Source organism: Hylobates moloch, unplaced genomic scaffold (assembly GCF_009828535.3).
Source record: "Hylobates moloch isolate HMO894 unplaced genomic scaffold, HMol_V3 SCAFFOLD_14, whole genome shotgun sequence".
NCBI lineage: Eukaryota > Metazoa > Chordata > Mammalia > Primates > Hylobatidae > Hylobates > Hylobates moloch.
This window is the reverse complement of record NW_026652289.1, coordinates 72,632,276-72,660,232: the sequence shown is the minus strand read 5'-3', so window position 1 is coordinate 72,660,232 and position 27,957 is coordinate 72,632,276. Positions and strand designations below refer to the sequence as shown.

At 46.6% G+C, this 27,957-nt stretch overlaps 1 protein-coding gene and 1 pseudogene across 2 annotated transcripts in view; both read left to right on the top strand.

The window, feature by feature from the left end:
- Positions 1-16,256: 16,256 nt before the first annotated feature.
- Positions 16,257-16,335, top strand: LOC116482841 (small nucleolar RNA U3; annotated as a pseudogene).
- Positions 16,336-25,567: 9,232 nt separating this feature from the next.
- Positions 25,568-27,957, top strand: part of MGA (MAX dimerization protein MGA) — a 169,063-nt gene continuing 166,673 nt past the window's right edge. The window contains exon 1 of one of the 2 annotated variants that reach the window (XM_058427468.1): positions 25,568-25,756. The gene's annotated coding sequence lies outside the window, so the exon portion shown is untranslated. The remainder of the gene's footprint in view (positions 25,757-27,957) is intronic. The other variant, XM_032175323.2, reaches the window with a different exon arrangement.

The following is a 27,957-nucleotide window of genomic DNA, read 5'->3' as shown; positions in this document are numbered from 1 at the left end:
GTTAGCCAGGATGGTCTCGATCTCCTAACCTCGTGATCCGCCTGCCTCGGCCTCCCAAAGTGCTGGGATTACAAGCGTGAGCCACCGCACCCGGCCTTTTTGTTTGTTTTTTGAGATGGAGTCTCACTCTGTCAGCCAGGCTGGAGCGCAGGGGTGCAATCTTGGCTCACTGCAACCTCCACCTTCCAGGTTCAAGCAATTCTCCTGCCTCAGCCTCCTGAGTAGCAGAGATTACAGGTGTGCACCACTAGGCCTGGCTAATTTTTCTATTTTTTTTTACAGATGTGGTTTTGCCATGTTGGCCAGGGTGGTCTTGGCCTCTCGAAGTGCTGGGATTACAGGTGTGAGCCATCGGGCCTGGCCTAACTTAACATCTATCTTATCTTCTCTAGAGAGTCCTGCTGTCAGGCTCGTCCCCGTTTTGTCCGTGCCCTGACCATGTGGCTTGTCTTTAGGGAGCCCAGATGCTTATACTCTCATTGTAAGTTGGGTAAGAAAACTATTCTCCCTCTTGGTAGTTTAGATAATCTTCCCCTTAGCTGCTCTGGCAATTCCTCTGCTCTAATCCCAAGACTGGCAACTAACATGGCTCCTGTCTGGCTCATGGCCATTCACTGCCGTAATCCCTTTTCTTAGCCACAAATATCCACTCATTACGGAGTGGGCAAGGGGAAAACAGACTCCACATGGTCACACTGTTATCTTTTTTTTTTTTTGAGATGGAGTTTCACTCTCGTTGCCCAGGCTGGAGTGCAATGGCACAATCTTAGCTCACTGCAACCTCCGCCCCCGGGTTCAAGCGATTCTCCTGCCTCAGCCCCCCGAGTAGCTAGGATTACAGATATGTGCCACCACACCCAGCTAATTTTGTATTTTTAATAGAGACAGGGTTTCTCCATGTTTGCCAGGTTGGTCTCGAACTCCTGACCTCAAGTGATCTGCCTGCCTCGGCCTCCCAAAGTGCTGGGATTACAGGCGTGAGCCACCACACCTGGCCACACGGTGGTTTTTTTTTTTTTTTTGGTTTTTTTGAGACGGAGTCTCACTCTATTGTCCAGGCTGGAGTGCAGTGGCATGATCTCGGCTCACTGCAAACTCCACCTCCCAGGTTCACGCCATTCTCCTGCCTCAGCCTCCCGAGTAGCTGGGACTACAGGCGCCCACCACCGTGCCCGGCTAATTTTTTGTATGTTTAGTAGAGACGGGGTTTCACCATGTTAGCCAGGATGGTCTCGATCTCCTGACCTCGTGATCCACCTGCCTCGGCCTCCCAAAGTCCTGGGATTACAGGCGTGAGCCACTGCGCCCAGCCACACACTATTATCTTTTATAGTACTTTAAAGCAAATGTTAAACCAGAATGCAATCAGCTCCCAACGTCAGAAGGGGCATTTTTCTCCATAAGAAGATGTGTGCATGTGCTTACCTCCATTGCACTGGACTTAGGACAGCATTTTGGCACCATGCAAGAGTAGAAATGTGTGACGTACTCAGCTCAGAACTGTCCCTTTTGCTGGGGAATATAGGAGCTTTCCCTGAACCACATTTCTCCTTTTGGGCGGGTTGTCCTCTTCCTGCCTCCAGCCAAGAGGTGATCTATGTCTCTCCTAGTCTTCATTCCCAGTATGGCTATTCCTCCCATCAGCATTATCTCAGGGAGCTCCTGACTATGCCCAATGTCTTAATGATCCTTGGGTGAGGCCACACTGGACCCCTGTAAGTTTAGGTCACATTTCAGCTATTAGAGGGTCCCAGCTTCAGCTCTATTCCAGAGTCCATAAACAGCAATTCAACATTTCTAGGGGCTTAAAAGCAATTCTGTTTTTGTATCCTTGGACCACAGATTTTTCTAGGGCCATCTGGACTCCCTGAGTTGCTGCCAATAGGACAGCAGGGAAAGTCCAGACCAGTCCAGGTTAACCGGCCTCAGCATATCAATGTGGTTTCCTGCGATGTCTTCCACTCCCCAGGTCAGCCAGCCAAAGCCTGTTCCGCTGGGGTTCAGAGTCCCTAAAATGGACCTGTTTGGTTCTTCTAGGAGCACAGGAAGAAAACAGTGAGGAGGAGGAGTGGGGAGAAAAAGACTCATGAAAAAAAGGGAGAGGGAGTGAGTGATGCTGAGGGAAGAGAAAAAAGCAAATGGCAACAGCAGCAGCAGGAGAGTGAGGGTGGGAGGGAAAGGCAGAAATACAGAGCTCTACTCAGGATAATGTACTGGTTTTTTTTTTTTTTTTTGAGACGGAGTCTCGCTCTGTTGCCCAGGCTGGAGCGCAGTGGCTCAATCTCGGCTCACTGCAAGCTCCGCCTCCCGGGTTCACGCCATTCTCCTGCCTCAGCCTCTCCGAGTAGCTGGGACTACAGGCGCCCGCCACCACGCCCGGCTAATTTTTTGTATTTTTAGTAGAGACGGGGTTTCACCGTGGTCTCGATCTCCTGACCTCGTGATCCGCCCGCCTCGGCCTCCCAAAGTGCTGGGATTACAAGCGTGGGCCACCGCGCCCGCCCTCCAAGGTTTCTTTTGCCTCTGCAACCTGATCGAGGGGTTCAGAGTTGGGGAGATGAGTAGAACTGAGTGGCTTTGCTCCACTTTTTTCTCTTAATCCTGGCAGAGGGTCCCATACATTATAGCTGTTAAGATGCTCACAGCTTCTCTGAGGGCTGAGTTCACTTCATTGCTTGCTTTCTTGGGGTTTCACTCCTTTCATTCTGCTTTTTATCCTTTCCTGGCCTGGTTGACTCTGGATATATCATAGATCCTTTCTGAATCTTCTTCTGTGTTTGTTAAACGGGGTTAAGACCCTTCTCTGGCCTTTTCACTAGAATACAACAAAGATCAAATCAGCTTTCATTGATGAGAGCTTTGTATACTGCAAATTATAAGTATCAATTGTGATGGCCATAATCTAGGATTAAAATGCATTCCCTAACACAAAAACTTTCCATTCCTCAGTATGATAGTCAGAGAGGATGCTATTAGTATGTTTTCAGAAATTCCTTTTTTTTTGAGACAGAGTTTCGCTCCATGCTGGAGTGCAGTGGAGTGATCTCAGCTCACTGCAATCTCCACTTGCGGGGTTCAAGTGATTATACTGTCTCAGCCTTCAGAGTAGCTAGGATTACAGGTGTGCCCCACCATGCCTGGCTAATTTTTGTATTTTTAGTACAGATGGGGTTTCACCATGTTGGCCAGGGTGGTCTCAAACTCCTGACCTCAGGCAATCCACCCACCTCACCCTCCTAAAGTGCTGGAATTACAGGCATTAGCCACCGCGCCCAGCCTGTTTTCAGAACTTCTTTATCTCCTAGGCCAGCCAGAAACATTAGTGAGAACTTGGAAAGCAACTGCTACATGTCTGGGGTTGATATAACGTCTGTCCCCTCAGTGGGTCTTATTTTCTGCCCTGTGAACAGTGATCCACCTCATGTATTCACAACTCAGAGTCTTGCTCTTCCTTTCATTCAGGTAAGCAGGTAGTCTCAGGCCAAACTCCCCAAAGGTTATGAATTCAGGTTCTGGATTCCCATCTACAATCAGTCTACTTGGGCCCGGAACATTTGGAGCCCATATAAATACTGAGTGTGTGTGTGTGGTGTGTGTGTGTGTCTGTGTAGGGAGGATGAACTTGAAAATGCTATGGAAATAAATAATGGAGTAGCAAGGAGGACCTTCTGTCTGATTACAGTAAGATAATTCTAAATTAATAGGAGAGGGGAATAGGAAAAATGACTAAGAGAAAAGCTAATTTCTGATAGAAACTTAGGGAGCAAAATCTATGTATCCAAGCAGTGGCTAAGAGGGAATGAGACATTATGTAAAACCTGAAGAAGAGGGGTCCTGGTTTTAGCTTAGCCCAAGGGCAAAAGTAATAGGAGAATAAAACAGACTTCTACAATCTGTAGATTTCTTCTTGTTCTGCTAGAAAAGACAGAGTTGGCGGGGGACAGTGGGGTGTTTAGGACTATATGGAACCTTCTTGAAAACACATACAGATAGCTTAAGGACAGACAGCATGACCACAAGTCTTCAATCTGTCATTTACTTGCACGTGTGGGTGTGTGACATCTACCTCTGACTGGAAACAGCAATTGGAAGGCGGCCTTCGTCTCTTAGAAGAGTGCCTGTTCCTATGTGAGGAGCACCCAGGACTTCAGCTGGATGACAGTGGGAAGCTGTTGATGTAGTGGCTTTGACAGCTTCAACTCATGTCTGCTTTGGTGTCAGACACTCCTGATCTTTCCCGAGCTTTCACGCAGTACAGTAGGAAAAACTGTAGGCTTCTCTTCTCAGTAAAGGACTAGATATTGCCACTCATCACTCCTCTTAATTCTATCCACAGAGTGAAGAAGTATGTCCGAGCTTACCCATCGGTCCTGAACTGACCTCCTCTGGAGGTCTCTCAGTTGGCCACAGTTTAGCTCTGTGTCCTCATCACTATGAGGAATTAGTCTTCCCTTCGCATCCACCAGGAGGAAGTAGAGGGCATGCCCGTCTGGGTGATGCCAGGACCGGCGCGCTTCACAGGGGTTTGTAAGCACCCCCCCAACCTCCCTTCATTTTCCTGGCAGCAAATAGCAGAGGTTAGTGAGGATCAGCCTTGTCTCCCTGAGTGGGGAGGAGGGAAATGGGGGAAGGGAGACAGCATATCAAAATGCACTTCCAAAATGAAAATGAAGAAAAAAAAAGAAAAAAATTGATTTCTGTGGCACATGTGCTACTGAGGGAGAGGTGATGACAGCCTCCTCCCATTCCAGGAACAGTTCCCAGCGTTGTCTGTAGGCGGATTCACATGACGCATTCTTAAACCCAATTCCATTCTGTGTTGTGTTTGCTCCTTGTTCGCATCTCAGGAACAATGTAGCTCTACATCTTTGTATCTAAGTTTGATTCTGAATGGATTGTCTAGCTGAATATCCCGGCTGCCCTGCTTGTAATGCATTTGTGCCAGTACTTAGCCTTTTGAGTCATGAAACCCCATCAACCCAGCTCTCTGCATCTGCACATGACCTGGAATACCTGGAGAGTTACTAAGAAGTTGGATGTTCTTCATGATGTCTCGATGTGAAAAAATACAAATGCATATTGCTGGAGGAAGTAATACCAGTGATGCAAATTTGCCTGGAAACTATTCTGAACCCAACTGTCCTTCCTGGAAAATGAAATTTTGGTTGTGGCATTTTTTGATTGATGTCTCTACATGAGGAGATTTTTGGCTTTTTAGTGTTGCTGCTTTTCTGTTCTCACTCCTCTAAGAATCTTTGCCAAAATACCACTGACATTTGAGGAAGAGAATAGAGACAGTTTGGTTTCTTACTTGTAAATTCCTGTTTCCTTGGTGATGTAAATAATTATGTAATATATAAAAAGTTTTTAGCAAATTCAAATTTTGGTTTAAAAAAACAGGTTTTGTTACCTGTGGTAAAGGCTACAGGAACAATCTCAAGAGAGCTAGAAACTGTCTGCTCCTCCTTAACTCTTTACTATTATTATTTTTAAATTTTTAGTAGAGTCAGGGTTTCACCATGTTGGCCAAGCTGGTCTGGAACTCCTGACTTCAAGTGATCTGCCCGCCTTGGCCTCCCATAGTGCTAGGATTACAGGTGTGAGCCACCGCGCCCAGCCGTGTTCCTCTTTAACTCTTTTTAAATTAGAAAATCTGGCCAGGCGCAGTGGCTCACGTCTGTAATCCCAACATTTTGGGAGGCCAAGGCTGGCAGATCACCTGAAATCAGGAGTTCGATACCAGCCTGGCCAACATGGTGCAACCCTGTCTCTACTAAAAATACAAAAAATTAGCTGGGCATGGTGGCAGGTGCCTGTAATTCCAGCTACTCAGGAGGTTGAGGCAGGAGAATCGCTTGAACCCGGGAGGCAGAGGTTGCAGTGAGCCAAGATCTCACCATTGCACTCCAGCCTGGGCAACAAGAACAAAACTCTGTCTCAAAAAAAAAAGAAAGAAAGATAAGAAAAAGAAAATCTCCCCTGAAACATAGGGCCTACTGAGACCCCAATTCTAATGCCATTTTATTTTATTTTATTTTTTTTTTTTTTTGAGACGGAGTCTCGCTCTGTTGCCCAGGCTGGAGTGCAGTGGCGCAATCTCGGCTCACTGCAACTTCCGCCTCCCGGGTTCACGCCATTCTCCTGCCTCAGCCTCTCCAAGTAGCTGGGACTACAGGCGCCCGCCACCACGCCCGGCTAATTTTTTGTATTTTTAGTAGAGACAGGGTTTCACCGTGGTCTCAATCTCCTGACCTTGTGATCCGCCCGCCTCGGCCTCCCAAAGTGCTGGGATTACAAGCATGAGCCACCGCGCCCGGCCTCTAATGCCATTTTAAACATGCACTTTTAAAAGTTTCAGTAAGTCTGCCCAGGTGTGCGGCTGGTGTACGGCCCTGTCAGAAGACAGCCTAGAATAATTCTCTGCCACCTCCAGCTTTATTAGGAGAATCCTGTCTGAAGGGCAGACCCAGAGTCCAGGAATGTGAAAGGAAGGGCAGAACCACCTCAAACAGCCCGTAAGGACTGAGGAATTCCACACATCTGGTTTGTGGAATCTTCAAGGGGAGAGGTTCTATTAGCAGAAGAAAATAGTAGACTGCTGGTTTGGAAGAGGGCTCACTCTGTTTGCACCCTCAGAGACACACTTTTCATTCTGGCTGTTCTAAACTTTTATATTCACTCAAGTTCCCAATTTCCCCTCTTCCTTTTCCATCAGTTACTCTTTTACTCTTGGCAAATCACCTTATCTCCTTTCTATCTTGTGGGTAGAAATATGAGCACTACCTTTTTTTTTTCTTTTTGAGACAGGGTCTCACTCTGTTAACCCAGTCTGGAGTGCAGTGGTACGATCATAGCTCACTGCAGCCTCCAACTCCGGGTCTCAATTGATCCTCCCATCTCAGCCTTCTGAGTAGCTGGGACTATAGGCACACATCACTATGCCCGGCTAATTATTATTATTATTATTTTTTTAGATATGAGGTCTCACCATGTTGCCCAGTCTGGCCTCTAACTCCTAGGCTCAACTGATCCTCCCACCTTGGCCTTCCAAAATGCTGGGATTACAGGTGTGAGTCACCGTGCCTGGCTGAGTACTACCATTTATTAGCTGTGTGACCTTGTTAAAGTCACCTCACTTCTTGGTGACTCTGTTTCCATAACTGTAAAATGGGGATAACAATAGTATATACTTTAGGAGGTTGTAAGGATTAAGTGAGTTAATATATTACTAATTGTTTAGGCTAGTAAATGTTAGGTCTTATGATTATTACTGAGAAGACAGAAATCAATGACATGAACTTCATTATACAGATTCCTCTCCACCTAAAAAATACCTGCATCATTACCCATCACTTCTTCTCTTTCTACTTCAGAGCAAATGACTGTCTTATTTTCTTTTTTCTTTCTCTTTTTTTTTTGAGAAGGAGTCTCACTCTGTCACCCAGGTTGGAGTGCAGTGGTGTGATCTTGGCTCACTGCAACCTCCGCCTCCCCGGGTTCAAGTGATTCTTCTGCCTCAGCCTCCCAAGTAGCTGGGACTATAGGCGCCCACCACAACGCCTGGCTAACTTTTGTATTTTTAGTAGAGACAGGGTTTTGCCATGTTGGCCAGGCTGGTCTCGAACCCCTGACCTCAGGTGATCCACCCGCCCCAGCCTCCCAAAGTGCTAGGATTATAGGCATGAGCCACCGAGCCCAGCCAACTGTCATTTCCTAAATTGGCGCTCTCCACCTGTGTCTTGATTCTATCTTCTCCTATCTCCTTAAGGGAACTTATTGCATGATTTATTTTCTCCTTCACATTTTAAATTGGTTCCTTTGTCCTGGCTCTTTGTTTTCATCTCACACGCATTCAGGTCTCTCCCATTTGGAAAAGGCCTCTATATGACCTCACTCTCTTTAAGCTACTGTCCCATTTTTTCCTTCTCCTTTTACTGCCAAATACTGTGTGCCTCCATGTCTTCATGACTCATTCTCTCATTATTCCTCTGCCATCTGGCCCCATCCTGCAACACCCCACTCTCGCATAGCTGTGCCTATGGTCATCCAGCTCTAAACTCAAAGAACTTAAAAAAATGTTTAAGAGATGTGGTCTTGCTTTATTGCCCAGGCTGGAGTACAGTGGCTATTCACAGCCACAATTACAGCTCACTGCAGCCTCCAACTCCTGGGCTCAAGCAATCCTCCTGCCTCAGTCTCCCCAGTAGATGGGACTATAGATGCACATCACTGCACATGGCTCCAAAGGACTTTTCTTGATTTCTATTCTCCTTAGCCTCTTTGCTGTGATCAATATTGCTGACCATCATCTGCTATGAGAAATCCTCTCCTCTCTTGGCCTGTCTGCAAGTCTGCTGTGCTGCTGCTTCTCCTATCCTGTGGCCTCTTTGTCTAATGCCTCTAGAGGCTCCATTTCTTTCTTTCCACTCCTCAGCTGTGGGCATGGAGAAAGGTTTGATGGCCAACTTTTTGATTTCTTTCTTTCTTTTTTTGAGATGGAGTCTTGCTCTGTAGCCTAGGCTGGAGTGCAGTGGCGTGATCTTGGCTCACTGCAACCTCCACCTCCTAGGTTCAAGCAATTCACCTGTCTCAGCCTCCTGAGTAGCTGGGGTTACAGGCACACACCACCATGTCCAGCTAATTTTTGTATTCTTAATAGAGATGAGGTTTCACCATGTTGGCCAGGCTGGTCTTGAACTCTTGACCTCATGATCTGCCGACCTTGGCCTCCCAAAGTGCTGGGATTACAGGCATGAGCTATCGCTCCTGGCCCTGATTTATTTCTATACTCATACTCTTTGATCTTTTTCTCATGCCTTATTATATCTCTAAATGTCTCCTGAACACTCATCCTTCATCTTTCTTTTTTTTTTTTTCTTTTTTTGAGACGGAGTCTCGCTCTGTCGCCCAGGCTGGAGTGCAATGGCGTGATCTCTGCTCACTGCAAGCTCCGGCTCCCGGGTTCCCGCCATTCTCCTGCCTCAGCCTCCCAAGTAGCTGGAACTACAGGCGCCCGCCACCACGCCCGGCTAATTTTTTTGTATTTTTAGTAGAGACGGGGTTTCACCCAGTTTAGCCAGGATGGTCTCGATCTCCTGACCTTGTGATCCGCCCGCCTTGGCCTCCCAAAGTGCTGGGATTACAGGCGTGAGCCACCGCGCCCGGCCTCTTTTTTTTTTCTTTTAAGACAGAGTCTCGCTCTGTTGCCCAGCCTGGAGTGCAGTGGTGTGATCTCAGCTCACTGCAACCTCCGCCTCCTGAGTTCAAGTGTCTCCTGCCTCAGCCTCCCGAGTAGCTGGGATTACAGGCACCTGCCACCACACTCGTCTAATTTTTTTTTTTTCTTTTGAGGTAGAGTCTTGCTTTATTGCCCAGGCTGGAGTGCAGTAGTGCGAACTCGGCTCACTGCAACCTCCGCCTCCTGGGTTCAAGAGATTCTACTGCCTCAGCTTCCCGAGTAGCTGGGACTACAGGCATGCACCACTGCGTCCAGCTAGTTTTTGTATTTTTAGTAGAGCCAGGGTTTCCCCATGTTGGCCAGGCTGGTCTTGAACTCCTGACCTTAGGTGATCTGCATGCCTTGGCCTCTCAAATTACTAGGATTATAGGCATAAGCCACGGTGCCTGGCCTTGTCCTTCATCATTCTTTGTTCTCACTTCCTCAGCTTCATCATACATCATACATCATCATACATCATACATCAGCTTCATCATACATCAAAACAATCATACATCAAAACAATCATACTTGTTTTGGCCACACTAGCCTTTTTCTTTTTTTGAGACAGAGTCTCGCTTTTGTCACCCAGGCTGGTGGGCAGTGGTGCGATCTTGGCTCACTGCAATCTCTGCCTCCTGGGTTCAAGTAATTATCCTGCCTCAGCCTGCTGAGTAGCTGGGATTACAGGTGTCCGCCACCACACCGGCTAATTTTTGTACTTTTAGTAGAGATGGGGTTTTGCCACATTGGCCAGGCTGGTCTCAAACTTCTTACCTCAAGTGATCCACCTACCTCGGCCTCCCAAAGTGTTGGGTTTACAGGCGTGAGCCACCACATCCGGACCACACTGGCCTTCTTTTAGTTTCCTGAAGGTGCTGTGGCATGATTTTTTTTTTTCCTGGTTATTGTTAACTTGCATTTATCTTTATCTTTAAAAATTGAAATATAATTCGCTTACCATACAATTTACCCCTTTAAAGTATGCAATTCGGTGGATTTTAGTATGTTCACAAAGTTGTGCAACTGTTACCACTATCTCATTCCAGAGCATTTTCATTGCCTCCAAGAGAAACTCCATACCCAAGAGCAGGCACCCCCTCTTCCTCTCTCCTCCCCACCACCTCCTGGCAATCACTAATCTACTTTCTGTCTCTATGCTGTTGGCTTTGGAACATGCTGTTCCTTCTGCCTAGAACTTTCCCCGTCTTGTCTCCTAGTCAACTCTTGCTCTTACCTTCAGCCCTCACTGCCAGCTTCCTCAAGCGGGTCAGTTCTCTTTACTTTATGCTTCCATATGAATATGTACCACTTTGCAGCATTTATCACAAATTGTATTTTAATATTTATTTATGGAATTCTTTGATTTATGTCTGTCACCCCAATAAGAGACATGAGGGTAAAAACTATATATTTATTTTGGGAGGCATTCATAAATGAATAAAATTTGTCATCTCTGTCTATTACACAGCTCCACTTGAATGTAATGGTATGCCACCTAACACAGCTAAGACAACATAAATTGTTTTTCTCTGAAAACCGATTCCTCCTTCAGCCTCCCCGATTTGATGATGCTTCTTCATTCTCCAGGGCACACAGGCTTCGTTTCTTGGAGACATTTGACTCCTTTCCTCTCTCCTATCTCCCACATTCAGTGCTCTTCAAATTCTTCAGTCCTTTGGATGCTTGTACTCCAGCCTTTCACGTAGTGTCCTTGGTGCTCAGTTAACATCTAGTATAACTTTTGGAAGTATCTGCAGAGAGAGAAATGGTTGCGGCCACAAGGATAGGTGAGCCTTCAAGGACTCCTAGAGGAATGAAAGAGAAACAGAAAGAGAAAAGGAAATGGCAGAGGATGGCGACCTAGGACACAGCCATACAACAGAGGGCTGGAGAATACTTGCCAGTAGAGTAACGAGAGAAGCAAAAGGAGACCCTGGCTAATGTGCTGTAATCCATTCACCATTTACCTAGTATCTGTTACTTGCCGGGTACTTACATTATGGTGAGACGAAGATGAATCAGAAGCTGTCTCTTTGCTGAAGGAAGTCAGGGTCTAGTGAAAGAGAGAAGCATGTAAACAAAAACTTACCATACAATACAATACAATGCTTGGTAAGTATTATAATAAAAGTATTCACAAAGTGTTCTGCAAGCCAGAGGAGGTGGTGACTAAGACTCTCTCAGGACAGGGGTGGGTAGAGGTGGGTGTCACAGGATGCCTAGGACTTTTTAGCAGCCTGAGATCGGAAGGAGTGACATACCAAGAAGACAGAACAACCTCAAGAAGCCGGGGCCCATATGGAACTTCAAATCATTTTGTTTAGTTTTAGTGTAAAGAAGGGAATATTGGCTGGGCTCGGTGGCTCATGCCTGTAATCCCAGCACTTTGGGAGGCCCAGGCGGGTGGATCACAAGGTAAGGAGTTCAAAACTAGCCTGGCCAAGATGGTGAAATCCTGTCTCTACTAAAAATACCAAAATTAGCTGGGCATGGTGGTGGGCACCTGTAATCCCAGCCACTCGGGAGGCTGAGGCAGAGAATTGCTTGAACCTGGGAGGCAGAGGTTGCAGTGAGCCGAGTTCGAGCCACTGTACTCGAGCCTGGGTGACAAAGCGAAACTCTGTCTCAAAAAAAAAAAAAAAAAGAAGGAAATATCTTGGGAATTCAGGCTGGGGTGACTTTGTGTTTGTGAAGAGTCTCCTAAGAAGCTATGGAGGTTACTTTTTATTCTCTAGCTAATGGAGAGTCACCAAAGGTTGGTTGGTTGGTTGGTTTTTTTGAGACAGAGTCTTGTACTGTCGCCCCGGGCTGGAGTGCAAAGGCGCGATCTCTGCTCACTGCAACCTCCGCCTTCCCGGTTCACACGATTCTCCTAACTCAGGCTCCCGAGTAGCTGGGATTACAGGCGCACACCACCACACCCGGCTAATTTTTTGAATTTTTAGTAGAGACGGGGTTTCACTATGTTGGCCAGATTGGTCTTGAATTCCTGACCTCCTGATCCGCTCGCCTCGGCCTCCCAAAGTGTTGGGATTACAGGCGTGAGCTACTGCGCCCGGCCCTTTTTTTTTTGAGACGGAGTTTCGCTCTGTCCTCCAGGCTGGAGTGCAGTGGCGCGATCTCGGCTCACTGCCAGCTCTGCCTCCCGGGTTCACGCCATTCTCCTGCCTCAGCCTCCGAGTAGCTGGGACTACAGGCGCCCGCCACCATGCCCCGCTAATTTTTTTGTATTTTTAGTAGAGACGGGGTTTCACCATGTTAGCCAGATGGTCTCAATCTCCTGACCTCGTGATCCACCCGCCTCGGCCTCCCAAAGTGCTGGGATTACAGGTGTGAGCCATTGCGCCTGGCCTTTTTTAAAAAATCAACTTCATTAAGGCATAATTTATATACAATATATAGATTTTAAGTATACAGTTCAGAGTTTTGATAAATGCATACATTTGTATAACCATTACCCTAATCAAGATAGATTACTTTTTTTTTTTTGAGACAGGGTGTAACTGTGTTGCCCAGGCTGGGGTGCAGTGGTGTGATCTCAGCTCACTGTAGCCTCAACCTCCTGGATTCAAGTTATCCTCCCACCTTAGCCTCCCCAGTAGCTGGGACTACAGGTGTGTGCCACCACACCTGGCTAATTTTATTTTTTGCAGAGATGAGGTCTCACTATGTCATCCAGTCTGGTCTCAGACCCCTGGGCTTATGTGATCCTCCAGCCTCAGCCTCCCAAAATGCTGGGATTACAGGCGTGAGCCACTGTGCCTAGCTGATACAGAACATTTCTGTCACCTCTAAGTCCTCTTGTGCCCCTTTGCCATTGATCCTGCCTCTTCCCACAGGTAATACTGTTGTGATTTCTACTCCCGTATGTTTTGGTTATAGATTGTTATATCTGTAGATTGCTTTGTCACCCCAAAACCCAGTGGCTTAAAAGAATAAAAATCATTGGCTGAGCGCGGTGGCTCACGCCTTTGATCCCAGCACTTTGGGAGGCCGAGGTGGGTGGATCACGAGGTCAGGAGTTCAAGACCAGCCTGGCCAACATGGTGAAACCCTGTCTCTACTAAAAATACAAAAATTAGCTGGGCGTGGTGGCAGGTGCCTGTAAGCCCAGCTACTCGGGAGGCTGAGGGAGGACAATCGTTTGAACCCGAGAGGCGGAGGTTGCAGTGAGCTGAGATTGCGCCATTGCACTCTAGCCTGGGCAGCGCGAGACTCTGTCTCAAAAAAAAAAAAAAAAAATAACGAATAAAAATCATTTATTTGCTCATGATTTTGCAATTTGGTCATGGTTTAGTGGAATCAGTTTGTCTGCTTTGTGGGTCATCTGGGGTAGCTTGACTGGGGCTGGAGAATTTACTTCACTCACATGGCTGGAGAGTTGGGATAGGCTCTTGGCTGGGAGCTCAGCTAGAACTGTCTTCCATGTGGCTGTTTGGGTTTCCTTACAACATGGTGGGTGGGTACCAAGAAGGAGAAAGTTGAAGCTACCAGTGCTTGTAAAGACCAGACCCAAAACTGGTACAACATCACTTCAGCTGTATTCTACTGACCAAAGCAGGCAAGAGCCTAGAAGAAATTCAAGAGGATGGAAAAATAAATTCCACTTTTCTGTGGGGAAAGTGACAAAGATGGGCAATCTTTATTCCACCACATCATAGATTAATTTTGTCTGTTCTAGAATGTCCTACAGAATGGAATCATACACTGTGTATTAATATATGTCTGGCTTTTTTTGCTTATTATGTGTTTTGAGATTCATCTATATTGCTTTTTCCTTTTTTTTTTTTTTTTAATAGAGATGGCCAGGGGGTTTCTCTGTGTTGCCCACGTTGGTCTTGAACTCCTGGGCTCAAGTGATCCTTCCACCTCAGCCTCCCAAAGTGTTGGGATTACAGGCCTGAGCCACTGCACCCAGCCATTCGTCTATATTGTTGATATATCAGCAGTTCACTCCTTTTTATTGCCAAACTCCAGAACTCCATTCTTTTTTTTATTACTGAACGTAGTCCATTGATAATCAATTTGTTTACTTATTTATCTGTTGATGGAAATTTGAGTTGTTTCTAGTTTTTGGTTATTATGAATAAAGCTGTTATAAAATTTTTAATACAATAGTTTTTTGTGTGTGCTGGGCACAGTGGCCCAGGCCTGTAATCCTAGCATTTTGGGAGGCTGAGGTGGGTGTATTGTTTGAGCTCAGGAGTTCCAGACCAGCCTGAGCAACATAGCAATACCCTGTCTCTACTAAAAATAAAAGAAAATTTAGCTGGACATGGTGGCGCACACCTGCAGTCACAGCTACTTGGGAGGCTGAGGCTGGAGGATTGCTTGATCCTGGAGGTTGGGAGTGCAATGAGCTGTGATCACACTACTGCATTCCAGCCTGGGCAACAGAGTGAGACTCTGTCTCAAAGAAAGACACAAAGTTTTTTGTGGATATATGTTTTCATTTCTCTTGAGTAAATACCGAGGAGTTAAATTGCTAGGTGATATGCCGGGCGCGGTGGCTCACGCTTGTAATCCCAGCACTTTGGGAGGCCGAGGCGGGCGGATCACGAGGTCAGGAGATCGAGACCACAGTGAAACCCCGTCTCTACTAAAAATACAAAAAAATTAGCCGGGCGTGGTGGCGGGCGCCTGTAGTCCCAGCTACTCGGAGAGGCTGAGGCAGGAGAATGGCGTGAACCCGGGAGGCGGAGCTTGCAGTGAGCCGAGATCGGGCCACTGCACTCCAGCCTGGGTGATAGAGCAAGACTCCGTCTCAAAAAAAAAAAAAAAAAAAAAAAAATTGCTAGGTGATAGAGTAAGTATATGTTAAATTTATAAACAATTGTCAAGCTGTTTTCAAAAGGGTTGTACCCTTTTTTTTTTTTTTTTTGAGACGGAGTCTTGCTCTGTCACCCAGGCTGGAGTGCAGTGGCACGATCTTGGCTCACTGCAAGCTCCGCCTCCTGGGTTCACGCCATTCTCCTGCCTCAGCCTCTCCGAGTAGCTGGGACTACAGGCGCCCGCCATCATGCCCGGCTAATTTTTTGTATTTTTAGTAGAGATGGGGTTTCACCATGTTAGCCAGGACGGTCTCGATCTCCTGAACTTGTGATCCGCCTGCCTCGGCCTCCCAAAGTGCTGGGATTACAGGCTTGAGCCACCGCGCCCGGCCTTATTTATTTATTTTTGAGACAGAGTCCTGCTCTTGTTGCCCAGGCTGGAGTGCAATCTTGGCTCACTGCAACCTCCCCATCCCGGGTTCAAGTGATTGTCTTGCCTTAGCCTTTGTAGCTGGGATTATAGGTGCCCACCACCACACCTGGCTAACTTTTGTATTTTTAGTAGAGACGGGGTTTTACCATGTTGGCCAGGTTGGTCTCGACCTCCTGATCTCAGGTGATTTGTCTGCATTGGCCTCCCAAAGTGCTGGAATTATAGGCATAAGCCACCACGTCTGACCTTGTCAGTCTTGTTAATTTTAGACATTGTAGAGGATGTGAACTGGTATCTCTTTGTGGTTTTAATTTGTATTTCCCTAAAAACTGGTGATGTTATGCATGTTTCATATGTTTATTGACCATTTGTAGATTTTCTTTGGTAAAATGTCAGTTCGTTTACTCATTTAAAAAATATTGGCCATTGAACACTTTCTGTTTTATGGAATGAATTATTGTCTGATTCTAGAACTGCAATAGGCCGGGCGTGGTGGCTCATGCCTGTAATCCCAGCACTTTGGGAGGCCGAGGCGGGTGGATCACCTGAGATCAGGAGTTCGAGACCAGCCTGACCAATATGGAGAAACCCTGTCTCTACTAAAAATATAAAATTAGCCTGGCGTGGTGGCACATGCCTGTAATCCCAGCTACTAGGGAGGCTGAGGCAGGAGAATCACTTGAACCTGGGAGGTGGAGGTTGCGGTGAGCTGAGATCATGCCATTGCACTCCAGCCTGGGCAACAAGAGCGAAACTCCGTCTCTCAAAAAACAAACAAACAAACAAACACTGCAATAAAGCCAACTGAATTCTTTAAAAAAATATATTGGCCAAGACTATACTTTCAAGAATCATTTCTATAGTTTGTTACTAGAGAAGTTTCTCTGAATTCGTAGAGCAAAATATACAATAAGAAAAAAAGGGGGCCGGGCGCGGTGACTCATGCCCGTAATCTCAGAACTTTGGGAGGCCGAGGCAGGTGGATCATCAGGTCAGGAGATCGAAACCATCCTGGCTAACATGGTAAAACCCTGTCTCTACTAAAAATACAAAAAATTAGCCAGGTGTGGTGGCACGTGCCTGTAGTCCCAGCTACTTGGGAGGCTGGGGCAGGAGAATCTCTTGAACCCAGGAGGTGGAGGTTGCAGTGAGCTTAGATCGCACCACTGCACTCCAGCATGGGTGACAGAGCGAGACTCCATCTGAAAAAAAAAAAAAAAGAAAAAGAAAAAGAAAAAGAAAAAAAGGCCTGTAGGCTGGGTGTGGTGGCTCATGCCTGTAATCCCAGAACTTTGGGAAGCAGAGGCAGGTGGATCACCCTGAAGGCAGGAGTTTGAGAGCAGCCTGACCAACAAGGTGAAACCCTCGTCTCTACTAAAAATACAAAAATTAGCTGGGCGTGGTAGCAGGAGCCTGTAATCACAGCTACTCGGGAGGCTGAGGCAGGAGAACCTCTTGAATCTGGGAAGCAGAGGTTGCAGTAAGCCGAGATTGCGCCACTGCACTCCAGCCTGGGTGACAGAGCAAGAATCCGTCTGAAAAAAAGAAAAAAAAAAATGAGAAAAATATATTGGCCAGCCTGGGCAACATGGCCAAACCCCATCTCTACAAAAAATACAAAAAATTAGCCAGGGGTGGTGCTGCATGCCTGTAGTCCCACTTACTAGGGAGTAAGTGGGAGGCTGAGCTGGGAGGATTACTTGAGCCCAGGAGGTTGAGGCTGCAGTGAGCTAAGGAGCTGTGATCTTGCAACTGCCCTCCAGCCTGGGTGACAAGAGTGAGACCCTGTCTCCAAAAAAAAAAAAAAAAAAAAAATTGGATTTCTGTTTTATTATTATTATTACAGGGTTTTTTGTTTGTTTGTTTTGTTTTTTTTTGAGACAGAGTCTCACTGTCGCCCAGGCTGGAGTGTAGTGGCACGATCTCAGATCATTGCAACCTCTGCCTCCCGGGTTTGAGTGATTTTCCTGCTCAGCCTCCGTTGTAACTGGGATTACAGGCTCCTGCCACCACGCCCGGCTAGTTTTTTCTTGTTTTTTTTCTTTTTTTCTTTTTTTTTTTTTTGAGAGGAAGTCTCACTCTTGTCCCCCAGGCTGGAGTGCAATGGCGCGATCTTGGCTCACTGCAACCTCTGCCTCCCGGGTTCAAGCGATTCTCCTGCCTCAGCCTCCAGAGTAGCTGGGATTAGAGGTGACTGCCGCCACGCCCGGTTAATTTTTCTTTTTTTTTTTTTGAGACGGAGTCTCGCTCTGTCGCCCAGGCTGGAGTGCAGTGGCGCAATCTCGGCTCACTGCAAGCTTCGCCTCCTGGGTTCACGCCATTCTCCTGCCTCAGCCTCTCCGAGTAGCTGGGACTACAGGCGCCCACCAGCACGCCCGGCTAATTTTTTGTATTTTTTAGTAGAGATGGGGTTTCACTGTGGTCTCGATCTCCTGACCGCGGATCTCCTGATCCGCCCGCCTCGGCCTCCCAAAGTGCTGGGATTACAAGCGTGAGCCACCGCGCCCGGCCTACCCGGTTAATTTTTGTATTTTTAGTAGAGACCGGGTTTCACCAGGTTGGCCAGACTGGTCTTGAACTCCTGACCTCAGGAGATCCACCTGCCTCGGCCTCCCAAAGTGCTGGGATTATAGGCGTGAGCCACTGCGCCCGGCCATTTTCCTGTATTTTTAGTAGAGACAGGATTTTGCCATGTTGGCCAGGCTGGTCTCGAACTCCTGACCTCAAGTGTCCACCCGCCTCGGCCTCTCAAATTGCTGGGATTACAGGTGTGAGCAACCACACCCGGCCTATTACAGGGTTCTTAATATATTGTGGATTTTTGTCCTTTGTTAGATGTATGTATTGTGACTACATGTTAATGAATCAGAAGTCTCAATATTAAAATATTAATTATTCATGAATTGATCTATAGATCCAATGCCATTCCACTAAAAATCCTAGCAGGATTTTCATAGAAGTTGATGAGCCAGTTCTAAAATTTATATGAGGCCGGGCGCGGTGGCTCACGCTTGTAATCCCAGCACTTTGGGAGGCCGAGGCGGGCGGATCACGAGGTCAGGAGATCGAGACCACGGTGAGACCCCGTCTCTACTAAAAATACAAAAAAATTAGCCGGGCGTAGTGGCAGGCGCCTGTAGTCCCAGCTACTCGGAGAGGCTGAGGCAGGAGAATGGCGTGAACCCGGGAGGCGGAGCTTGCAGTGAGCCGAGACTGCGCCACTGCACTCCAGCCTGGGCGACAGAGCAAGACTCCGTCTCAAAAAAAAAAAAAAAAAAAAAATAAAATAAAATAAAATTTATATGAAAATGCAAGGGCCAGGTGCAGTGGCTCATGCCTGTAATCTCAGCAATTTAGGAGGTCAAGGCAGGAGGATTGCTTGAGCCTAGGAGTTTGAGACTAGCCTGGGCAACATGGTGAGACTCCTGTCTCTATAAAAAAACTTTAAAAATTAGCCAGGTGTGGTGGTGCATAACCCTAGCTACTTGGGAGGCTGAGGTGGAAGGACTGCTTCAGGCTGCAAGTGAGCCATGGCTCACTTCCAGGCTGCAGTGAGCCATGTTCATGCCACTGCATTGCAGCCTGGAATAGCCAAAACAGTTTTGAAAAAGATAAGTTGAAGGACCTATACTACTGACCTCAAGACATATTATAGTTACAGAAATCAAGGCAGCATAGCAGTAGTAAATGGACAAATAATTAGGTCAGTTGAACAGAATACAACCTAGAAACAGACCCAAACATATATAGACAATTGATTTTTGACAAAGGTGTTATGTTATGATGGACCAGCCTTTAATGATGGACCCTAATCTATCAGGTCACACTCAGTAGAGATTACATGTCATTGAATATCATGATTCCTACCTCCAGGTATTCACACCCATATGTAATCTCTCGAGTGTGGGCTGATACGTGTCAGAGGATGTCACTACTAGAGTTAGGTTTAAAAGAGACTATGGCTTACATTTTGGGGTAACTGTTTCTCTCTTGGATTATTTACTATCAGTAAAGCTAGCTACCATGTTCTGAGGTAGGCCTGTGGAGAGGCCTATGGGGCAGGGGACCAAGGCCTGCCAAGAAGCACAAAGGAGCTTGGAAGCAGACTCCCCTCACATTGAGTCAAGTCTTCAGTTGACACTACAACCCTGGCCAACAGCTTGACTGGACCCTCATGAGACACTGTAAGCCACTGGCACCCAGGTATGCTGTGCCCAGATTCCTTAACCACAAAAACAATGAGATAATAAGTATTTGTTGTTTTAAGCTGCTAAATTTTAGAGGTAATTTGTTATACAGTAACAGACAACTAATACAGATGTTGAGGTACTTCAAAGAGGGAAAATAATGTTCAACAAATAGTGTTGGATCAACTTGACATCCTTATGAAATAAATGAATCTCAACCCCTACCTCACACCATATACAGATTTTTTTTTTTTTTGAGATGGAGTCTCACTCCATCCCCCAGGCTGGAGTGCAGTGGCGCCATCTCGGCTCACTGCAAGGTCCCCCTCCCAGGTTCATGCCATTCTCCTGCCTCAGCCTCCTGAGTAGCTGGGACTACAGGCGCCTGCCACAATGCCTGGCTAATTTTTTGTATTGTTAGTAGAGACGGGGTTTCACCGTGTTAGCCAGTATGGTCTTGATCTCCTGACCTTGTGATCTGCCTGCCTTGGCCTCCCAAAGTGCTGGGATTACAGGTGTCAGCCACTGTGCCCAGCCTTTACAGATATTAATTTGAGGTGGATAGTAGACCTAAATGCAAAACGGAAAACAATAAAAATTATGCAAAAAACATAGAAGAAAATTTGTACAACTTTGGAATGGGCAAAGCTTTATTAGGTAAGGGACAATAAGTACTTACCATAAAATAAAAAGTTGATACATTGGAAATTATCAGTGTTTTATAAAGTTTATTTTTATTTTTAAAAGTAACAATTATTTTTATTGTTTTTTTGAGACAGGGTCTCACTCTGTCACCCATGTTGGAGTGCAGTGGTGCACTGATAGCTAACTGCAGCTTCAACTTCCTGGGCTCAAGTGATCCTCCCGCCTCAGCCTGCCAAGTAGCTCGGACTACAGGCATGCACCACCACACCTGGCTAATTTTTTTATTCGTTTCTTTTTTCAGAGATGAGATCTTGACATTTTGCCCAGGTTGGGCTTGACCTCCTGACCTCAAACCATCCACCCACCTTGGCCTCCTAAAGTGCTGGGATTACAGGTATGAGCCACCATACCCAGCTGATTATGAATAAAGCTTTTATAAACATTTGTGTGTAGGTTTTTGTGCAGACATGTTTTCAGCTCATTTGGGTAAATACCTAGGAATGTTTTTGTTTTTGTGTGTTTTTTCTTTGTTTTTAGAGACAGAGTCTCTCTTTGTTGCCTAAGTGGGAGTATAGTGTTGCCATCATAGCTCACTGTTAACCTCCATCACGTGGGCTCCTGTCTTGGCCTTCCAAAGCATTGGGCTTACAGGCATGAGCTACTACATCTGGCCTAATACCTAGGAATGTTATTGCTGGGTAGTATAGTAGGACTATACTTCATTTAGCTTTATAAGAAACTACCAAACTGTCTTCCATAGTGGCTGTATGATTTTGTACTAGTAATGACTGAGTGTTCCTGTTCCTCTACATCCTCATCAGCATTTGGTGTTGGCAGTATTTTGGATTTTAGTCATTCTAATAGGAGTGCAGTGGTATCTCATTGATTATTTTCTAATTTGAAAACTGTGGTAAAATACACATTCATAAAACTTATTTTTTTTTTTTTTTGAGACGGAGTCTTGCTCTGTCGCCCAGGCTGGAGTGCAGTGGCTCGGTCTCGGCTCACTGCAAGCTCCGCCTCCCGGGTTCACGCCATTCTCCTGCCTCAGCCTCCTGTGTAGCTGGGACTACAGGCGCCTGCCACCATGCCCGGCTAATTTTTTTGTGTTTTTAGTAGAGACAGGGTTTCACCGTGTTAGCCAGGATGGTCTCGATCTCCTGACCTCGTGATTCGCCCGCCTCAGCCTCCCAAAGTGCTGGGATTACAGGCGTGAGCCACCGCACCCGGCTGTTTTTTTTATTTTTGAGACGGAGTTTCACTCTCTTGCCCAGGCTGGAGTGCAATGGCATGATCTTGGCTCACTGGAACCTCTGCCTCCTGGGTTCAAGCAATTCTCCTGCCTCAGCCTCCCGAGTAGCTGGGATTGAAGAACCACCATGTCTGGCTAATTTTGTATTTTTAGTAGAGATGGGGTTTCTCCACATTGGTCAGGACTGGTCTCCAACTCCCGACCTCAGGTGATCAGTCTGCCTCAGCCTCCCAAAGTGCTGGGATTACAGGTGTGAGCCACCGTGCCTGGCTTTTCTTTTTTTTTTTTTTAAGACAGAGCCTCACTCTGTCGCCCAGGTGGCTGGAGTGCAGTGGCTTGATCCTAGTTCACTTCAACCTCCGCCTCCCAGGTTCAAGTGATTCTCATGCCTCAGTCTCCTGAGTAGCTGGGATTACAGGCCACCATGCCTGGCTAATTTTTGTATTTTTAGTAGAGACAGGGTTTCGCCACATTGGCCAGGCTGGTCTCGAACTCCTGACCTAAGGTGATCCACCTGCCTTGGCCTCCCAAAGTGCAGGGATTACAGGTGTGAGCCACCGCACCCGGCCTAATGGTGTTTGACTTATTTCACATAGCTTAATGTCTCCCAGGTTTATCTATATTGTCGCAAATGGCAGTGGTTTCTTTTTTATGGCTGAATAATATCTCATTGCATATACAATTTGGTATTCTGAAATAAACTTTAACATGCTATTGTCATTATAGTGGAATACTTCTATATTTGTAGGGTTTCACAGAGATAAACGTTTAATTAGTGTAATGGTGGAGGAAATGGAAAGTGGGTATTAAATTTACAAGACATTTAGGCTGCCGGGCGCGGTGGCTCGCGCCTGTAATCCCAGCACTTTGGGAGGCCAAGGCGGGTGGATCACGAGGTCAGGAGTTCAATACCAACCTGGCCAAGATGGTGAAACCCGGTCTCTACTAAAAATACAAAAAAATTAGCCAGGCGTGGTAGTGGGCACCTGCAATCCCAGCTGTTCAGGAGGCTGAGGCAGAGAACCGCTTGAACGCATGAGGCGGAGGTTGCAGTGAGCTGAGATCATGCCACTGCACTCCAGCCTGGGTGAAAGAGTGAGACTCCACCTCAAAAAAAAAAAAAAAAAAGAAAAAGGAAAAAAAAACAAAGACATTCAAATGTTGGAAGCAATAGAACTCTGGGATCAAGTGAATGTGGAAAATAGATGAAAAGGGTCAGCTGAGGGTAAGACAGGTTTTGTGGCCTGGCAAACTTACTGGAATGATGGTGATATTGCCCATGTAGAGGAATGCTGTAGTACTTGTGTGTGGTGGTGAAGGGATGGATAATTAGCTTGCCTTTGGAAATGCTGAGTTTCAGATGTTTATGGGAAGTTCTGCCTAAGCGAATCCCTCCTTTTTTTAAGGGTAAATGATGAAGCTAGTAGAGGTTCTATGGAACCACTGCAAGGAGGCCAGGAAGAGAGCATCTGAAATATTGTTATATAAGTGGAGAGTGAGTTTTGAGGTGTCTTTACTTTGAGATATTTATATAAAAATTTTTAGTCTCCTTGAAGTTCAGGCACAGGTGCCCTCTCTAATCGTCTATCAGCATTATTTTACTGCAATAATGTCTACAGCTCAGCATTTTAACATGTTAAGAAAAAAAACTGAAATGAAGGTGGGAAACAATGTAAATATATATACCAACAGATGGGCAGTAGTCACCAAGGATTCCAAAAAAGATCTGTGGTACACGAATCTGTTAGTGTTCCTCTAGCACTGTCTAGGGGAGAAACAGAATAGCAGAGAAAAAAAGATTCAACAATGTGCTGTATTGCACAGAGTACAGGGTGCTAGTTTGAATGCAACCTTACCACTAACTAGCACTCACATTCAGAGTTCATCCTATTTATTAGGGATTATGACAGGTGTTCTAAATATTTTGATCTGAGAATCATTATGACAATCCAAAGACAATCCAGGCCGGGCGTGGTGGCTCACGCCTGTAATCTCAACTACTTGGGAAGCTGACAAAAGAGAATCCCTTGAACCCGGGATTCGGAGGTTGCAGAGAGCCGTGACTGCACCATTGCACTCCAGCCTGGGCAACCAGAGTGAAACTCCATCTCAAAACACACACACACACACACACACACACACACACACACACGCCAGGCACAGTGGCTCACCCTTGTAATCCCAGCACTTTGGGAGGCCGAGGCGGGTGGATCACGAGGTCAAGAGTTTGAGACCAGCCTGGCCAACATGGTGAAACCCTGTCTCTACTAAAAATACAAAAATTAGCCAGGCGACGTGGTGTGCGCCTGTAATCCCAGCTACTCAGGAGGCTGAGACAGAAGAATTGTTTGAACCCGGGAGGCGGAGGTTGCAGTGAGACGATATCGCACCATTGCACTCCAGCCTGGGCAAGAGAGTGAGACTCTGTCTAAAAAACAAACAAACAAACAAACAAAAAAAACAAAGACAATCCAAACTGGCCTCAATTTGCAGTTAAAGGAACTGAAAATCAAAAAGTTCAAAAACCAGCGGGCGTGGTGGCTCACGCCAGCAATCCCAGCATTTTGGAAAGCCTAGGCAGGCAGATCACCTGAGGTCGGGAGTTCGAGACCATCCTGGCCAATATGGTGAAACCCCATCTCTACTAAAAATACAAAAATTGCCAGGCATGGTAGCAGGCGCCTATAATCCCAGCTACTCAGGAGGCTGAGACACCAGAATCGCTTGAACCTGGGAGATGGAGGTTGCAGTGAGCTGAGATCACGCCTTTGTAATCTAGCCTGGGCAACAGAGTGAGACTCGGTCTCAGGAAAAAAAAAAAAAAAGTTCAAAAACCTGTTCACCACAATCAGAGTGCAGGAAGTAAAAGAGCTGCAAGTTGACATGGATCTGTCTGACTTCAAACCTTGGGTTCTTTCCACTATAGCCAATAGGTCCCAAACCCAGTTGTGCATAACAATTGCCTGGAGAACGTGTTAAGATACATTTTTCCAGATTCCCACTCAAGACTGACTCAGAAAATGATAATACTAGTATAGCACTTTTCTCTGAGTTGTTATAAGGATTATATATAATGAAGAATATTGGAATGTTTTATAAACTTCAAGTGTAACATCATATGCCTGCAATTTAATGCTTTTTATTACGTATGATCATCTAATACCCTTTCTTTTGATTTTCTAGTCAGGGAATAATTTTCTGATAATTAGGCTTATGAAGTACTTTGAAATTAGAAAAGGGTGCCCCAAACTATATTTTGGCTTGATAACCACATTATAAATGAATACATTTAATTTTTAATCTATAAATAGGAGCTCTTGAGCTTGACCATCGCTAGTCAGATTCTTCAAGCTTAATCATCTCTTTAAGAATTGATGAAATCGTTCTAAAATCCGGCAAAGCTGAAGAATGGAGTTCAAAGCAGAAAAGGTGCGAATTGTTTTAAGTGGGGATTTCATGGGAGTAAAACATTAGGTTTTGGCCTGAAGGGCAGTTTGTGAATATGTTACAAAGTTAATTGGTTCTGATGCATGACCACTTTTTCTGAGTTAGGAGACGGTGTTTTTTTTTTTTTTTTTTCTCGTTTCCAATATACCATATTTTGTACGAGGTGGAACCAGTAACTGTGATACAGACATGTCCCTGCCTCCTTTAAAACGCCTCGTGCTCTTACCACCCCTACTTTCCCCAACAGTAGCAATAAGTTTAGCAAGAAAGGTCTCATCTTCTATCCCAAGGGAAATTCTAAGTGCCATTTCCATTCTCAAGTGGGGCTCCTGGTAAGTTGCATTTAAATTAGCATTCTTTTTCACTGGCCAGGAAAGGCTGGCAGTTCATTTGTAGGCAAATACCCTTGCTGGTGGTTTTTTTTTTTTTTTTTTTTTTTCTGAATCTTTACAAAGTCACTCAGCAGGCACACACTAAACGCTTGCTCCGTGGAGAAAAGTTAAACGGTTTCCCCAAGACCACACAGATCAAACAAGTGGGAGAGGAGGGGCTGAAAGTGCCTGGTATACCTTGCCACACTCCCATAATTACCCAAACCGTCTCATTCCAAGCCCAAGGACCGGGCTTTCAAGGGGACACGAAAGGAACGCCCGGGAGGTGAGCGCCAGGAGATCGGGAGAGGTGCCTTTCCCGGCATGCTCTGCAGCACACCGAGGGGCGCCAGGCGTATCCCGGCGTGCATCGGGGAGCGCCCAAGGGCGATGGTTCCCGGCTCCTGGAGAGGCGTGCGAAGTTAAGCCGGTAGGTGCGAGCTTCCTTAGCTTTGAGCCTCTGGTTTCTCGTTTCCTCTTTATGGGTTTAAATCCATAACGGCAGAAAAGGATGGCCCTCTAACTACCCTCCCTCTCCGCGTGCGAACGACTCGGCACCGCTTCGAGCTCGGTGCCAGGTGATTAGCGGGCAGGGGCGGGCCTGCAACCAGCACGTGACCCGAACTGGCAGCCAATGACTAGCCGGGTGGTCCAGCAGCGCGAGGATTCCCGGGACCCGCGAGCGGAGCGGCGCGTGGGTCGGTTGCGGTCGGCCCCGGCAGGTACGCGCAGGCGCCTTGCTTGCCACGCGCTACGCCCGTCCTCACGCCCCTGGTGGCGTGTTCTTGGCGCGAAGTGTTAAGAGTCTGGGTGTTTTTGTGAGTTGGGGGGGAGGGGGGGGGGGGGGGGGGGGGGGGGGGCTGAGGCGTCACGTGGACGCCACAGCCAATCTCAGGCCGAGGCGCACCCACAGCTTTCCCCGGTGCCCCGGGGTGCGACGTGTTCAGTGAGGTTCGAACGGGCCCTGACGGCGTGAGCGGTCTTTCGAAGCGCGTGTGCGGCCCGTAAATTCTGGCCGTGGCTTTTCGTGGCGTCCTGCTCCGCGGTGAGCACAGACGACAAGTTCTCAGCAAAATGGCTGCTGGAAAGAGTCGCCAAGCAGGGGGAGCGCTGGGGCCGCGTGAAGGTCACATGACGAGGTTGGCAGCGCGTGCTGCTGGCGCGGGGCAGGGGGGGGGGGGGGGGGGGGGGGCGTGGCGGGTCACGTGCCTTCGACTGCGCCGGCCTGTGGTTTTCCAGCGTCTTTGCTGGGGTCGGATTGCCTGTTTTTACTCTTCCCACATGGAAGCGTGGCAAGCGTCGGTGAGAAGCTGTGTGGTGTATTGGGATGAGCCGAGATCTGGGAATTCGGAGGTCTGGGGTCCAGGCCTTTGGCTAGTTTCATCTTACCACCCTCAGCTTCCATTTATCATTCAGCTCGGTAGAGGAGATCACCTTTTAAGGTCCCTCATACGGCCTCTGACTTCCTCACCTCAATTTCATGCAGATAAAAAAAACTTAACAAATTCTTAACAATTATAATGAGACAACGGCCCCCCCCCCAAAAAAAAACCCCACAGCCACTCCCCTCTCAATCATTACAGTGATGTGGGAAACCTGGTGGAGGTAATTTGTTATAATATTCTGGGCATGTCTGTCCATCTTTATCATTCCCTTTTATACTTTATGGGGGCCCACGACCTCATTTGAAAAATATTGTCTTTTAGACATCCAATCCCTATGTATTTTCTGGGAGGAAATCAAAAAGTAACTACTACTGCCATAACTGCAGAGATGGGGAAATAGTATTTAAAAGGGAAATGCTGATGCCCCACAACGCTGACTAGAAGGGCCTAGAAGTCTTCGTTTCCACTTGGTGGGCTATCTTTGTAAAATTTTAGAGACCTGGTACCCATCAGCCTTTGGTATTTTTCTTGGTCTCTCCTCCCAGTTCTAGCTCTTCATTTCACCAAAGAAAGGTCAAGGCATTGGTGAAGAAAAGTGCAAACTGTATGTTTTCCATACCACTGCTTATGTTTTATAATACCTTTTGAGTTATCTTAAAAAGAGTCTTCGAATTTTGTGCGAACACATCTGGAAAACATTTATTGAGCAATCGTAATAGCTGTCACTTTTGAGTAATTATAATAGTTCACATCTTTCTGGCTTGGTGTTCTAAATACTTTCTACTGTATTTCATTCATTTAGTTATCATAACAAACCTACGAGGTAAGTACTGTTATCTCCATTTTACCACTGAGGAAAATAGCAACAGAGAGATATGGCTGGCAGTTTTACATGATTCCAACCAGATTTCCCTTTGAAAATTTGACAAAATGGTTTTAAAATTCATTTGAAAAAGTAAACCTAGAGGCTGGGCGCGGTGGCTCACGCTTGTAATCCCAGCACTTTGGGAGGCCGAGGCGGGCGGATCACGAGGTCAGGAGATCGAGACCACGGTGAAACCCCGTCTCTACTAAAAATACAAAAAAATTAGCCTGGCGTGGTGGCGGGCGCCTGTAGTCCCAGCTACTCGGAGAGGCTGAGGCAGGAGAATGGCGTGAACCCGGGAGGCGGAGCTTGCAGTGAGCCGAGATTGCGCCACTGCACTCCAGCCTGGGTGACAGAGCCAGACTCCGTCTCAAAAAAAAA